This window comes from Cetorhinus maximus, unplaced genomic scaffold (assembly GCF_964194155.1).
Source record: "Cetorhinus maximus unplaced genomic scaffold, sCetMax3.hap1.1 HAP1_SCAFFOLD_620, whole genome shotgun sequence".
Classification (NCBI taxonomy): Eukaryota; Metazoa; Chordata; class Chondrichthyes; order Lamniformes; family Cetorhinidae; genus Cetorhinus; species Cetorhinus maximus.
In genome coordinates, this window is record NW_027596562.1 from 61,617 (window position 1) to 77,144 (window position 15,528).

Genomic DNA, 15,528 nt, shown 5'->3' on the forward strand with positions numbered 1-15,528 from the left:
AGATTAATCCTATCCCTCAGAATTTTTTCCAATTAAAAGTGTCTTCAGTCATTTCAGTGTTTAATTGGAGTTAACTGTTCATCAGGAAGAAAAGCAGGAACCAGAATGGGCCATGAGACTGATCCCGGGTTTAACTCAGTTAGCGAGGGAGAGAAGGAAGGAAGGAAACCCTGGGAGGTTTGGAGAAACCACCTTCACGATCACTCATTAAATCTCCACACAGTAAGTTTTGGACACAAGGTTAACGTCTGCTATTCTGTATGGTCGGTCAGGGCGTTTCAGATTAATATTTTGTTACGAGTAATGGCTGAAGAGAATGTTATTGTTATCACCAGTTGTAGGAATTTATTAAAAAGATACAGAAAGAATTGTCCAAATCTCTGTTTGGATTTCAGCACAGGGAGGAGAGAGAGTGTGTGGGACGGGGATTTGTAGCTTTGGGGAAACAAGAGAGGAATAAATGTTCCATGAATTGTCTGTTCTGAATTTCTATCCTGCATTGACAGTGACGACTTTTGTAAACTCCTTTTGCAGAGAATTAGAAGGGGAGGATTTTCAGACGGGAAACTCAAACCAAACATCACATCAAGATCTGATAAAGTCACTCGATTCAGGACCTGAAAATCATCGTCTTTGACTGTGGAAGGAGAAATATTTGTCTATTCTGTCTGTGGGAAAAGATTTCAAACATCAGTGTGACTGGAAAAGCACCGAGACACACACACACCCGAGTGAGAGTGTTCCAGTGAACTGACTGTGGAAAGAGCTTTAAGCAGTTACACAGCCTGAAAAAAAATCACACATTCACAGTGGGGAGAAACTGTACACGTGTTCTTTGTGTGTGGACGAGTCTTCAATTGATCGCCCAACTTGGAGAGACACAGGGACACCGACACCATGGAGAAACCGTGGAAATGTGGGGACTGTGGGAAGGGATTCAATTGTCCTTCCCATCTGGAAACCCACCGACGCAGTCACACTGGGGAGAGGCCGTTCTCCTGCCCCGAGTGTGGGAAGGGATTCACTCAATCATCCCAACTTCTAACACACCAGCGGTTACACACTGGAGAGAGACCATTCACCTGTTCCGAGTGTGGGAAGCGATTCACACAGTTAACCAGCCTACTGAGACACCAGCCAGTTCACACGGGAAAGAGACCGTTCTCCTGCCCTGTATGTGGGAAAGGATTCACTGGGTCCTCTGACCTGCTGAAGCACCAGCGAGTTCACACTGAGGAGAGGCCATTCAGCTGCACTTCCTGTGGAAAGAGATTCAGGTCTTCATCCAACCTCAATGCACACCAGCGAATTCACACTGGGGAGAGGCCATTCAGTTGCCCTGAGTGTGGGAAGAAATTCACTCAGTCATCTGCACTGCGGACACACCAGCGGGTTCACTCTGGAGAGAGGCAGTTCACCTGCACGGTATGTGGGAAGGGATTCACTGGGTCCTCTGACCTGCGGCAGCACCAGCAAACTCACACTGAGCAGAGGCCGTTCAGTTGTAACTTCTGTGGAAAGAGATTTGGGTCTTTTTGCAACCTGTTGAGACACCAGCGACTTCACACGGGAGAGAAGCCGTTCACCTGCTCCAATTGTGGGAAGGGATTTACTCAGTTTTCCAACCTGGTGACTCACCAGCGAGTTCACACTGGAGAGAGGCCGTTCACCTGCTCCGAGTGTGGGAAGGGATTCACTCAGTCATCCCAGCTGCTGAAACACAAGAGAGTTCACAAGCGACTGCAGGGGTTGGATTCTACTGTTATTGCTGCTGTTAATCACATCCAGGACTGAACCATGTTCATTCTGACAGTTGGGGTTTGTTTCTGCTGATGTTAATAATCCCTGAAACTGGGCTGGAGTTTAATATTCTGGATCTATAGCTGATTGTGTTCTCGGGGCTGCAGTGTCCCTTTATGAACCGCTGTCTCTGGTCTTTCCCCATAATTCAGGAACTCTCAACAGAAATTACTTTACAACAAGATTCTGAACTTTTACTTCGATCCTAAATTGATCTTTGGTACGAACTCTACAATTCAGTATCTGAGAGGTTCCACTGATTAACATCTCCAATTAGAAAGTGCTGATTAATCCTTGCTGCCAATTCTTATTGACTTGCACATTACTCACAGTGACACCTCCATTATCCACCAGGAAGAAGGGGAATGGGAATTGGTGGAGAATCGAGAGTTCCCAAATGTTACCCCTCCCGCCGGATACAGAAATCCCCTCGGCACAGGAATGGAGACAAGTTCAATCCAAGTAACGGACTGTAAGTAATCACTGTCTAATAACCTTATCAGATCTTCAGAAATTTATGGAACATTACAGAAATAGCTCACTCTCTCTCTTATGAAGAAAGCTTCCATAGCTTGCTAGCTGACAAACACAGGACAGGCCTGTTATCTCTGCCAAGGACATGTCTCTCACACACACCCTGAAACAAGACATTTCTCTTGCAATGAAGGCTAACATACCCTTTGCTTTCCTAATTACTCGCTGCCCTTGCCTATTTACTTTCATTGACTGGTGTACAAGGACACCCAGATCCCTTTGAACATCCACATTTCCTAATATATCACCATTTAAATAATACTCTGCCTTTCTGTTTTTTCACACCGAAGTGTATAACTTCACCTTTATCCACATTATATTGCATCTGCCATGTGTTTTCCCACACACACAACTTGTCTAAATCGCCCTGAAGCCTCCTTGCATCCTCTTCACTGCCCTGCCCAGTTTTGTGTCATCAGCAAACTTGGAAATATTGCATTTGGTTCCCTCATCCAAGTCATTTATATATATTGTGAATAGCTGGGGCCCAAGCACTGATCCCTGAGTACATCACTGCCTGCCACCTGGAAAAAGTCCCATTTATTCCCACTCTCTGTTTCTGGTCTGTCAACCAATTCTCAATCGATGCCAGTATATTACCCCCAATCCCATGTACTTTAATTTTGCCCAACAGCCTCTTATGTGGGATCTCATCAAAAGCCTTTTTGAAATCAAAATACACCACATCCACTGGTTCTCCCATATCTATTCTACTAGTTATATCCTCAAAAAACTCCAGTAAATTAGTTAAGCATGATTTCCCTTTCATAAACCCATGCTGACTTTGTCTAATCCCGTTAATGCTTTCCAAGTGCTCTGTTACCACACCTTTAACAATAGACTGTAGCATTTTCCCCACTACTAATGTTAGGCTAACTGTCTGTAATTCTCTGTTTTTCTCTCCCTCTTTTTTAAATAGTGGGGTTACATTTGCCACCCTCCAATCTGTAGGAACTGCTCCAGAGTCAAAAGAATTTTGGAATATGACCACCAATGCATCCAATATTTCCAGGGCCACTTCCTTTAATGCTCTTGGATGTAGATTATCAGGCCCTGGGGAATTTTCAGCCTTTGACCCCATCAATTTCTCTTGCACCTTGTTTTTTAACTAATACTGATTTTCTTCAATTCCTTCCTCTCACTAGACTCTTGGTTCCCTGACATTTCTGGGAAATTATTTGTGCTTTCTTTGGTGAAGACAGAACAAAAATATGCGTTCAATTCTTCTGCCATTTCTTTGTTCCCCATTATACTTTCCCCAGTTTCTGACTATAAGGGACCTACGTTTGTCTTCGCGAATCTTTTTCTCTTCACATATTTATAGATGCTTTTACAGTCAGTTTTTTATGTTACTTGCAAGTTTACTATCATACTCCATTTTCCCCTTCTCAACCAAACTTTTTGTCCACTTTTGCTGAATTCTGAACTGCTCCCAATCCTCAGACTTGCTGCTTATTCTGGAAATCTTATATGTCTCGTCTTTGGGTCTAATATGATCCATAATTTCTTTTCTAAGCCATGGTTGAGCCACCTTTCCTTTTTTATTTTTGCGCCAGACAGGAATGAATAATTGTTCTAATTCATGCATATGTTACTTAAATATTAGCCATTGCTTATCCACTGCCAACCCTTTTAGTAAGTTTCCCCTATCCATCATTACCAACTCGCACCTCATAACTGGAAGTTCCCTTTGTTTAGATTCAGGACCCTAGTTTCGGATTCAACTTCTTCACCCTCGATCCTAATGAACAATTCTCTCATTTTATGGTCGCTCTTCCCCAAGGGACCCAAACAACAAGATTGTTAATTAATCCATTCTCATTGCACAATACCCAATCTAGGATAGCCTGCTTGTTCGTTGGTTCCTCAATGTATTGGTCTAAAAACCATCTTGCACGCACTCCAGGAAATCGTCCTCCACAGTATTATAGCTAGTTTGGTTTGGCCAATCTATATGTAGATTAAAGTCACCCATGATTACACTTGTACCCTTATTACATGCGTCTCTAATTTCCTGCTTAATGCCTTCCCTTACATCTCCATTACCATTTGGGGGCCTATAGACAACCCCCACCAACGTTGTGTGTCCCTTAGTGTTTCCTGTCTCCATTCAAACAGATTTCACATCATGATTTTCCGTGCCAATATCCTTCCTCACTATTGCATTGATTTAGTCCTTTACTAACAATGCTACCCCACCTCCTTTCCGATTTTTCTGTCCTCCCTAAATGTTGAATACCCTGGATGTTCAGTTCCCATCCTTGGTCACCTTGCAGCCATGTCTCCATAATTGCAACGATATTATAACCGTTTATACCCATTTGCGTTGTTAATTCATCTACCTTATTGCGAATGCTCCGAGTATTAAGATACAATGCCTTTGGACTTGTCTTTTTAACCTTGTTAGTCATCTTAGCTTTATTTTGTACTGTGATCCCATTTGTTTCTCGCCCTTGCGTTTTTTGCCTTCCACTTTTGCTCCTTACTTTTCTGTCTTTTGTTTCTATCCTTGTTTCCCCCTCCTCTGTCTCCCTGCTCAGGTTCCCATCCCCCTGCCATTCTAGTTTAAACCCTCCTCGACCGCACTAGCAAACACCCCCCTGAGGACATTGGTCCCAGTCCTGCCCAGATGCCACCCGTCCTGTTGTACTGGCCCCACCTTCCCCAGAACCTGTCCCAATGTTCCAGGAATCTGAATCGCTCCCCCCAAACCATTTCTTCAGCCACGTATTCATCTGATAGATCCTGTTATTTCTACTCTCACCAGTACCTTTGAGGTCTGACTTTTTAATTTACGTCCTAATTCCCTATATTCAGCTGGTAGGACCTCATCCCTTTTTTTACCTATGTCGTTGGTACCAATTATGTGCCACTTCCATTGACTGTTCACCCTCCCCCTTCAGAATGCGCTGCAGCCTCTCTGAGACATCCTTGACCCTGGCACTAGGGAGGCAACATGCCATCCTGGAGTCTCTTTTCCAGCCGCAGAAACGCCTGTCTGTTCTCCTTACTATTGAATCCCTTATCTCTATAGCCCTGCCACTCTTCTTCCTCCCCTCTTGTGCAGCAGCGCCACCCGTGATGCCATGGACTTGGCTGCTGCTGCTTTCCCCTGAAAAGTGGTCTCCCCCAACAGTATCTAAAATGTTATATCTGTTAGAAAGGAGGGCAGCCACAGGAGTATCCTGTACTACCTGCATTCCTCTACTCTGCCTGGTGCCCTTCCTGCCTGTTCAGTCTTTCCCAGTGGTGTGACCACCTCACTTCAACGTGCTGTCCACAATAATCGCAGCTCCAGCTCCGAAATGTGGTTAGCCAGTAGCTGCAGCTGAACACACCTCCTGCACACATAGCCACCAGGGATACTGGACGTGTCCATTACTTTCCACATAGTACAGGAGGAGCATATCACAAGTGCGAGCTCTGCTGCCATGATTTCCCTTTAGATTAAGCTTGTTAGTTACTCCCTTTGAAGAACACTAACTACGCTAGGGGCCTTATTCTACTGCAAACACTTCCACTCCAGTCCAAAGTCCTCACCTTATTTTGTTTTTGGACTGCAGCAGTTTAATTAGTAGAAAAAGTAGAATAACTCACCTGACCCTACTTAACAATCAGCTGTCCCCTGCATCGTGTCACTTTTTGAATCGTGACCTCCTTGTGCCGCTTTCACCCCTGAGTCTCCCCGGAACTCTCACTCCGTCCTCACACAGCTTTCAGCCCTGAGTCTCCCCGAAACTCTCACTCTGGCCTCACACAGCTTTCAGCCCTGAGCTCAGCTCCCGCTCTTTCTAAATCTCCATTCTGACTCTCAGCTCCCGCTCTTTTTAAATCTCCGCTCTCTCAGCTCCCGCTCTTTTTAAATCTCCGCGCTCTCAGCTCCTGCTCTTTTTAAATCTCTGCTCTGACTCTCAGCTCCCGCTCTTTTCAAATCTCCGTTCTGACTCTCAGCTCCTGCTCTTTTCAAATCTCCGCTCTGACTCTCAGCTCCTGCTCTTTTTAAATCTCCCTCTGACTCTCAGCTCCCGCTCTTTTTAAATCTCCCTCTGACTCTCAGCTCCTGCTCTTTTTAAATCTCCACTTTGACTCTCAGTTCCTGCTCTTTTTAAATCTCCGCTTTGACTCTCAGCTCTCGCTCTTTTAAATCTCCACTCTGACTCTCAGCTCCCGCTCTTTTTAAATCTCCGCTCTCTCAGCTCCCGCTCTTTTTAAATCTCTGCTTTGACTCTCAGTCCCGCTATTTTTAAATCTCTGCTTTGACTCTCAGCTCCCACTCTTTTTAAATCTCCGCTTTGACTCTCAGCTCCCGCTCTTTTTAAATCTCCCTCTGACTCTCAGCTCCCGCTCTTTTTAAATCTCCCTCTGACTCTCAGCTCCCGCTCTTTTTAAATCTCCGCTCTGACTCTCAGCTCCCTCTCTTTTTAAATCTCTGCTCTGACTCTCAGCTCCCACTCTTTTTAAATCTCCGCTCTCTCAGCTCCCGCTCTTTTTAAATCTCCGCTCTGACTCTCAGTCCCACACTTTTTAAATCGCCGCTCTGACTCTCAGCTCCTGCTCTTTTTAAATCTCCGCTTTGACTCTCAGATCCCACTTTTTTAAAATCTTCCCAAGGCCATCGCTCTTCTTGCTCTGCCTCCCAGTCTCGCTCTGGAGTGATCACTCTGAAGTGATCCACACTGGCTTCTGCCCAACACCCACACTCTAGCTCACAACAGTTAACCGTTCAGAGGAAACTGCAGCCACCAGCTACAGAGACCAGCACTCACGCTGTGTCATCGCAGAATTTTATCAGCACAGAAGGAGGCCATTCAGCCCATCGTGTCTGCACCGGCTCTCCAAATGAACATTATGATCTAGTGCCATTGCTCTGCCTTTTCCCCGTACCCCTGCACATTGTTTCTATTCAGATAGTCACCTAATGCCCTCTTGAATGCCTCGATTGAACCTGCCTCCACCACACTACCAGGGAGTGCATTCCAGATGCGAACCACTCGTTTTGTGAAAAAGTTTTTTCTCGCTTCACATTTGTTTCTGTTGCAAATCACTTTACATCTGTCCTCTCGTTCTTGATTCTTATAAGAGCAGGAACGGCTTCTCCCTATCTACTCTGTCCAGTCCCCTCATAATTTTGAACATCTCTATCAAATCTTCTCTTCGCCTTCTTCTCTCCAAGGAGAACAGTCCCAACCGTTCCAACCTATCCTCATAGCTGAAGTTTCTCGTCCCTGGAACTGCTCTTGTTAACCTCTTCTGCACTCTCTCCAATATGTCCACATCCTTTCTATAATGTGGCGCCCAGAACTGTACACAGTATTCCAGCTGAGGTCTAATGAGTGACTTATATAAATTCAACATAACCTCCCTTCTCTTGTACTCTATGCCCCTATTAATAAAGCCCAGGATACTATATGCTTTATTAACAATTCTCACCACCTTCAATGATCTAGGCACATATACACCCAGGCCTTTCTGCTCCTGCACCCCTTTAAAGTTTCACCCCTAATTTTATATTATCTGCCCATTTTCTTCCCACCAAAATGCATCACCTCACACTTTTCCGCATTGAACTTCTTCTGTCACTTATCTGCCCACTCCACCAACTTGTTTATACCCTTTTGAAGTTCTACACTGTCCTCCTTGCAGTTTACAACACTTCCAAGCTTTGTACCATCCGCAAACTTTGAAATTGTCCCCTGTACACCAAGATCTAGATCATTAATATATATCAGGAAAAGCAAGGTCCCAATACTGGCCCCTGGGACACTCCACTACAAACCTTCCTCCAGCCTGAAAAATATCCATTGACCATTACTCTCTACTTCCTATTTTACAGCCAATTTTGTATCCATGTTGCCAATGTCTCTTTTATTCCATGAGCAATAACTTTTCTCACAAGTCTGTTGTGTGGCACTGTATCAAATGCCTTTTGAAAGTCCATGTACATCACATCAACAGCATTACCCTCATTGAACTTTTCTGTTACCTCTTCAAAAAACTCCAGCAAGTTGGTTAAACACGATTTCCCCTTTAGAAATCCATGCTGGATCTTCCTTATCAACCCATATTTTTCCATGTGACTACTAATTCTATCCCAAATAATTGTTTCTAGAATCTTGCCCACCACTGAAGTTAAACTAAGATTAAAAACAAAATACTGTGGATTCTGGAAATCTGAAATAAAAACAGAAAATGCTGGAAAAGCTCAGCAGGTCTGACAGCATCTGTGGAGAGAGAAACAGTGTTGGCTTTTCGTGTCCATATGATCCTCCTTCAGAGCTGAAGTTAAACTAACTGGTCTGTAATTGCTGGGCTTATCCTCACAACCTTTTTTGAACAAGGGCATAATGTTTGCAATTCTCCAGTCCTCTGGCACCTCCCCTGAGTCTCGGGAAGACTCGAAAAATTATGGCCAGTCCCCCTGCAATTTCTACTCTCACTTCCTTCAATAACTTTGGATGCATCTCATCCGGTCCCGGTGCCTTGTCAACTTTAAGTACCGATAGTCTATTCAACACTTCCTCCTTATCAATTTTGAACCCTCCTAGTGGTAAAGTTTCCTCATCTGTCACCATGGCCTGGGTAGCATCTACCTCCTTGGTAAAAACGGATACAACGTGTTAATTAAATACCTCAGCAATGGCCCCTTCGCCCATGTGTAAATTCCCTTTTAGGTGCCTAATCGGCCCTGCTCCTCCCTTTACTGCCCTTTTATTATTTCTATGCCTATAGAAGACTGTGGGAATCCCAAATTGATGTTGGCTGCCAGTATTTTCTCATAATTCCTCTTTGTTTCTCTAATATGCTTTTTCACCTCCCCCTGAACCTCATCTTAATTGCGTGGCCGCCATCTTTATACGGGGCAATGTTTTTGGAATGTTTCTGGGAGTGTGTTAGGATAGTTAAGTCTGGAGGTAACAAAGGAATGGATGAGAGTTTCAGCAGCAGATGAGCTGAGACTGGGGTGGAGTCGGGCGATGTTACTGAGGTGGAAATAGGCGGTCTTGGTGATGATGTGGATATGTGGTTGGAAGCTCATCTTGGGATGAAACATTTCACCATGGTTGTGAACAGTCTGGTTCAGTCTCAGACAGTTGTCAGGGAGAGGGATTGTCGCGGAAAACAGAGTGAACACTCGGACCCAGGAGGTTTGTCTTGGAAGCCTTTATTGAATCATGATATCACGGAGAGCCCAGCAGCATACAATGGAGCTAGCCGGCACTCTGAGGAAGCATCAGAGTACACACATAGTTATAGCAAAAGCGTACGTGACAGAGGTCATGCAATTTACAAAGTTGCTTGACCCTTAGTAATTAATAACATTGAAAATTTATCTTTGGGATGCATACAATTGTTCTATCTTAGTTTATAATTACACAAAAACTTTGAGTACCCATCTGGCGACTAGTCATCTGGACAGACAACAGATAGCGTGACCAGGCCCTATCTCATGTGCTGATAACAGACATACTAGCTTGGTTTCAAGGACGCTTGATAGTTTGTTCAGTATACTTGTTTTCATTCCTCCACAATAGCTGACAGCGCAGGTTTGTTTACCACTTGATGTACTGGTGCAAGGACACTTCGTTGTAGTATTCCACTATAGTTTAACCACTTAACCCTTTGTTATCCTGTAGATGTATTTTATTCTCCCACAATCCCTCCTTGTTAATCTTCCTTCCAGATTAACACCAATGAGGAAAAGTATCTTCATTCTCATATGGGGGTTCATAACCAAAAGGAGAAGGCTGATCTCTGGCAGGGTAAACCTTTTCTCCCCACCAGTGGGCCTCACTGGGACCAGTGCGCATCATTTGAGGGACAACTGGAGCTCCTCCTAACCCAGTGGTGCCTCCATTCATGGCTCCATTAATACATTGGACACAACAAATTCGCAAAGCAACACATGCACAGCACCCTATAACACATACCATGACCAACCCAATTAAAACATACAGCAGCCAACTTCCCCAACCGGAGAACCACCCCATTACTGTAGCCCACCAGGAATCCTTGTTATAAAAATTACTCAGTCTTTCCCCAACTTTCTTTATTTCTTGCACTTTATCCATAACATGCTGTCCCAGGTTAGTAATGTTCTCAGAAACATCAGGCACATAAGTGCAGCGTTCTGAACCTATCATGGCACAAGTGCCACCTTTTTCAGCTAGGAGGAAATCAAGGGCCATTCTGTTTTGTAAGGCGGTCAGGCGTAGGGCTATCATTTCAGTAGTGGTAGCTGAAATCTGTTTCTGTGTCTCAATCAAAGCATTAGCAAATTTTCCAAGTGCAGCTGCCAGGTTGATAATCTCTCGGGAATTATGAGCAGCTCCATAAGAGGGGATAGCAATCATCCAGAATCGTTCAGATTCCGAGATGTCACGGCGATGTAGACGCCGATGCGTGTGAATATCTAATTTACTTATATAGCGAAGATAGGGATTCAAATCTGCTAGGTAGCAGCAACCACTCCAGGTGGGAGTGGTAGTGCCCTTACCCAAACTTCCGTTATCTTGATTAAAGAAGGAAGATAATTGCGGCATCCCAGGCAGCCAGGGGTATGCTTTTTCCCCACAAACCCAGAACGTACATTTAGAGGATTTTGAGGGTCATAACTGCCAGGGCTAGTAGATATAGTGTTTTTGCAACTACTGATTCCCGGGTTATAGGCACCGGTTGCAAAGTTCGAACACCAACAGGTGGCGTTTATCGGCTCCTGAGGAGGCTTGATTCTTATCCCATGATCTGTATAGATCCACCCATTAGCAGGTGGAGAGCGACGGAACCATCCCCTGAACAAATTGGATTCTGCATCATCTGACTGGGTGTGGAAATTCGTGAGATCGTTCACTTCTTCCTCAGTCATTGGTTTTGCCTGATAGGTGCTTGACTCACCTCCATGTTGGGGAGTCTAGGCACATATCCAACAGGCGCCCTGTCCTACTTGTCTAGAATAGGCGCGGCATAAAGACAAAAAGGTGTTGGGGTGAGAATCGTTTGGGTACACCCCACAAAATATAGCAAAAAGACAGAATATATCACCTGGCTGAAAGGTGTGTATAGGTGTATCCCCTATGGTTACCTGAGCCTGCCTGACCTCTCATGTAGTTCAGCTGCTGTTTTACAAATTGCTTGGGCATAAGCCAGGGTCTGTTCATCATTCCAAATTAAGGCTAATTTTTCTGCACATACAGGAGGTTGGGCTCCGGTGGTCATGGGGCATCCCGTAAGGGCTTCATGGGGTGTTATTCCAGTAACTCTATTCTTTCTGTTTCGCAAAGCATAGAGCACTACTGGGAGCGCTTCGGGCCATGAGAGATCATTATCCTGACAAACCTCAGATAGGGTGTTTTTTAGTTCCCCATTCACCCTTTCAACCATTCCTGAAGACTGTGGCTGATAAGGAATATGCAGCTTCCACTGAAAACCCATAATCTGTACTAAGTCCTTTACTATCTTCCCAGTAAAGTGAGTTCCTCGGTCACTGTTTACCCCCATAGGTATTCCATACCTAGGTATCAGTTCTTTCCACAATATCCTCACTACTGTTCGCGCATCATCTCTTCGTGTAGGGTAGGCTTCAACCCATCGGGTGAACATATCTACTATTACCAATAGGTACTTATACCCTGAGGCCGGGGGCATATGTACAAAATCAATTTGCAAGTTTTCGAAAGGCATTTTAGGCATTGGTAGGTGATCGTACTTAGCTGCCGCTGTCTCCTTATTATTCTGCTGGCAAATTAGACAAGAACGTGTGATTTTCTGTATAGTTGGAGTGATACCAGGTGCAAACCATTGCTGGTTTATTGCATGTTGCATCCCCTCTTTGCCCATGTGTGCCTGTGCATACACTAGGCTACACAGGGGCAAAAACAGACTGCGAGGACAAACCAGTCGGCCATCCGAATCAAAGCAAAATCCGTCTTTATAATATCATTGTGCCCTTTCCCATGACCGTTTTTCCTGCATAGTACAGTTTTGTTGGACTTCCTGTAGTTCGACAGACTCTAGAGCAGGCAGGGGAGGGCGATTTGGGACACGGAGCGCTTGTAAAAGAGGTGTTTGCGCAGCTGCAACTTCTTTGGCTGCCTGGTCAGCGAGGGCATTCCCTATAGAGACATCATCAGTCAGTTTAGTATGTGCTTCGCATTTGATGACCGCCAAACGTTTAGGCAATTGAATTGCTTCTAGGAGGTTCAGCACAAGTTGGGAATGTTTAATGGACTGGCCTGCTGACGTAATGAAACCCCGATTTTTCCATATTTGGCTGAAATCATGGACAACGCCAAAGGCGTATCGGGAATCGGTGTAAATATTGGCTGCTCGATCTCTCGCCAGGATACAAGCCCTGGTTAGGGCAAAAAGTTCTGCTGCCTGTGCTGAAGTGCCAGGAGGTAGTGCGTAGGCTTCCACGATGTGGTGTTGATTCACAACAGCGTAACCGGCGAGGAGCAAATAGTCTCTTGGTCGATGAGAAGAGCCGTCGGTGTAAAAGGTAACATCCGGATCTCGTAGAGGATCCATCTGCAGATCCATTCTGGGAGAAGTGGATTGCTCGACCATGGCAACACAGTCATGTTCCGCCTCCTCAGAGGACTCGGGAACAAAAGTGGCGGGATTAATGGCAGGCGATCGGCGATAAGTGTAATTGGGATGCGATAATAAAATCACTTCGTACCCCGTTCGTCGTGAGGCAGTAAAATGTTGTGTAGCAGCGGAGTTTAGTAGCAGCATAACAGCGTGGGGTACCCGTACCTCACAAGGGTGATCAAGGACCATTGTAGCAGCAGCAGCAACAGCACGGAGACACGCAGGCATCCCCAGCACCACAGCGGGAAGAGCCATAGAATAATAAGCGATCGGTCGTCTACCTCCGTTATGGTCTTGAGTAAGCACTCCGGTGGCGAATCCTCTCTTTTCGCAAACGTGCAGCTGAAAAGGACGCTCATAGTTGGGAAACCCCAGAGCTGGGGCCGTGGTTACAGCTGACTTGAGAGCTTTAAATGCTGACTCCTGTTTTGAGGTCCATTGGACAAGCGCTGGCGCCTCCTTCATCGTAGCTGCACGGAGGACAGCATCGTGTAGGCGATAATCGGGAATCCACTGTCTGCAAAAGCCCACTATACCTAGAAAAGAAAGAATCTCTTTCTTTGTTTTAGGGGGTGGTATCCGCAGGATGGCTTGTACTCGTTTGGGTCCTATCTGCCGAGTCCCTGTTTTTAAAGTGAATCCCAGGTACTGAACTAGCGGCTGGCAGAACTGTATTTTAGATCTCGATACTCTATGGCCTCTTGTTGCTAAAAATCGGAGTAATGTTACTGAGTCCTCCACGCAGTCTGCTAGTGAAGGGGAGGCCACTAAAAGGTCATCGGCATAATGTATGAGTGTAGAGTTTCCATTCAAATAGCACTCGTCTAAGTCACGTTTCACGGCAGCTGCATATACGGCAGGACTTTCCCTGTATCCCTGGGGAAGCCTCGTCCAGGTATACTGCTGTCCTTTATATGTAAAAGTGAACAGGTATTGACTGTCGGGATGGAGGGGGATAGAAAAGAAAGCGGAGCACAGGTCTATTACGGTATAGGCTACAGCGGCAGACGGGATAGAGGACAGGATCACATTTACATCGGGTACTACCGGTGCTGTGGGGATCACAATGCAAGTCCTGCACAAAACGCCATTCATTTGGCCGTCCAATTTTAGGTATAGGTAGTATGGGTGTGTTACAGGGGCTAACGGTGGGGTTAAGGACCCCTTGTTGGAGCAGGGCGTTTATGACTGGGGCTATGCCTGTCTCAGCGTCAGGAGTTATTTGGTATTGCTGAACGCAGGGCAGGACGGCATTCTTTCCCAGCACGACACAGTGATCTGGGGCGGAGAGCACTCGGCCGACAGGATTTTTATGCAAAGCCCACAGGTCGTCATCGACTATGTCTAACGCATAAGGACCAACAGAGCCAGGCTGCTCAGGCGGCTGTTGTCGCTGGAATTTGGCTGGGGGGTCAATTATTTGACAGGAAATCCCTGGGAGATAGATTCTACCCTCAGCAGGTCCGAACCATTCAAACGATCCGATGCACTGAGGTAGGGGTCTGCTGCAGCCTCTTGATCATGGGACCTATATGGTCTGCCTGAAAGGGGGGCCGAATAGCAAGGGTCAGATGGGGCACAGAATCAGGGCTCATTTGAAACAGAGACTGCTGCTCCGTGGTCAAATGCACCAGGACCCCAAACCCGCCTCGCCGAAATAAAGATAGGGATCAGGGCAAACGGGGGTCACCTTTCCTGTGAGAGTGCTGACCCTTTGATGATATTCAGGGTCGTCTTTCACTGTAAACCACGCGGTACAGTGTAGGCGAGAGTAATACTGAGCTACCTGTAACAGGCTCTTTAGAGTTTTAACAGGCGGTGAACATAGTAATCTGTCAATTTCCTGCCTTAATCGGCCCATCCTGGCCGCGTAAGGATTATTCTCGAGTTGCCAGCAGTATAAGATTGGTTCAGGCTTAGTCTCAGGGATAAGGAGCAAGGAAGTTAACTGATGAGTCTGGGGTGATGGCACCTCCATATACATGCCTTGTGGCGTGCAGTAAACAGTGGCTCCCAGTTTGCACAAAGTTTGGCGTCCTAGCAGGGGTGAGGGTCCTAGCAGGGGTAAGGGTCCTAGCAGGGGTAAGGGTCCTAGCAGGGGTAAAGGAGTGGTTTTTTAAACTATCAATGTCTCCTCCACACGGTTGTCTTCCAGTGACAAGGCAACCCACTTAGATAGAGGTTCCGACAGGGGAACGCCTGCCACTCCTACAGTTACTACCCTGTTTTGACTAAGGGGTAATCCCAGGGAGGGAGGTACAGAGGATAGGGTAGCGCCAGTGTCCACCAAGGCTTGTAAATGTGTATCTCCTATTCTAAGGGTTACCATAGGTTGTGCTTCAGAGTCTTGGGAAAGTGATATAACCGCTCCCTGTACCATAACCTCCCCTGGGCCCCGCTAATCTTGTGGAAAAGGGTTATTGTAAGTAAAGGAGGGAATCGCGCGGTCTGCTGACCATAGGACACAGCAGGTTCCTTAGGGGGAGCAGATCGACATTCTCTAGCCCAGTGCCCCTTTTTTCCGCATTTATGACAGGTGTCTTGGGATTTATCTCTCCTCGGGCCTCTTGCCTGTCCCTTACGTGTATCCTGACCTTGACGATA

The 15,528-nt window shown here is 45.9% G+C and overlaps 1 pseudogene; it reads left to right on the forward strand.

Annotated features, from left to right (window-relative positions):
- The first annotated feature begins 821 nt into the window (after positions 1–821).
- LOC144674298 (uncharacterized) overlaps positions 822–15,528 on the forward strand; it is a 31,487-nt pseudogene continuing 16,780 nt past the window's right edge.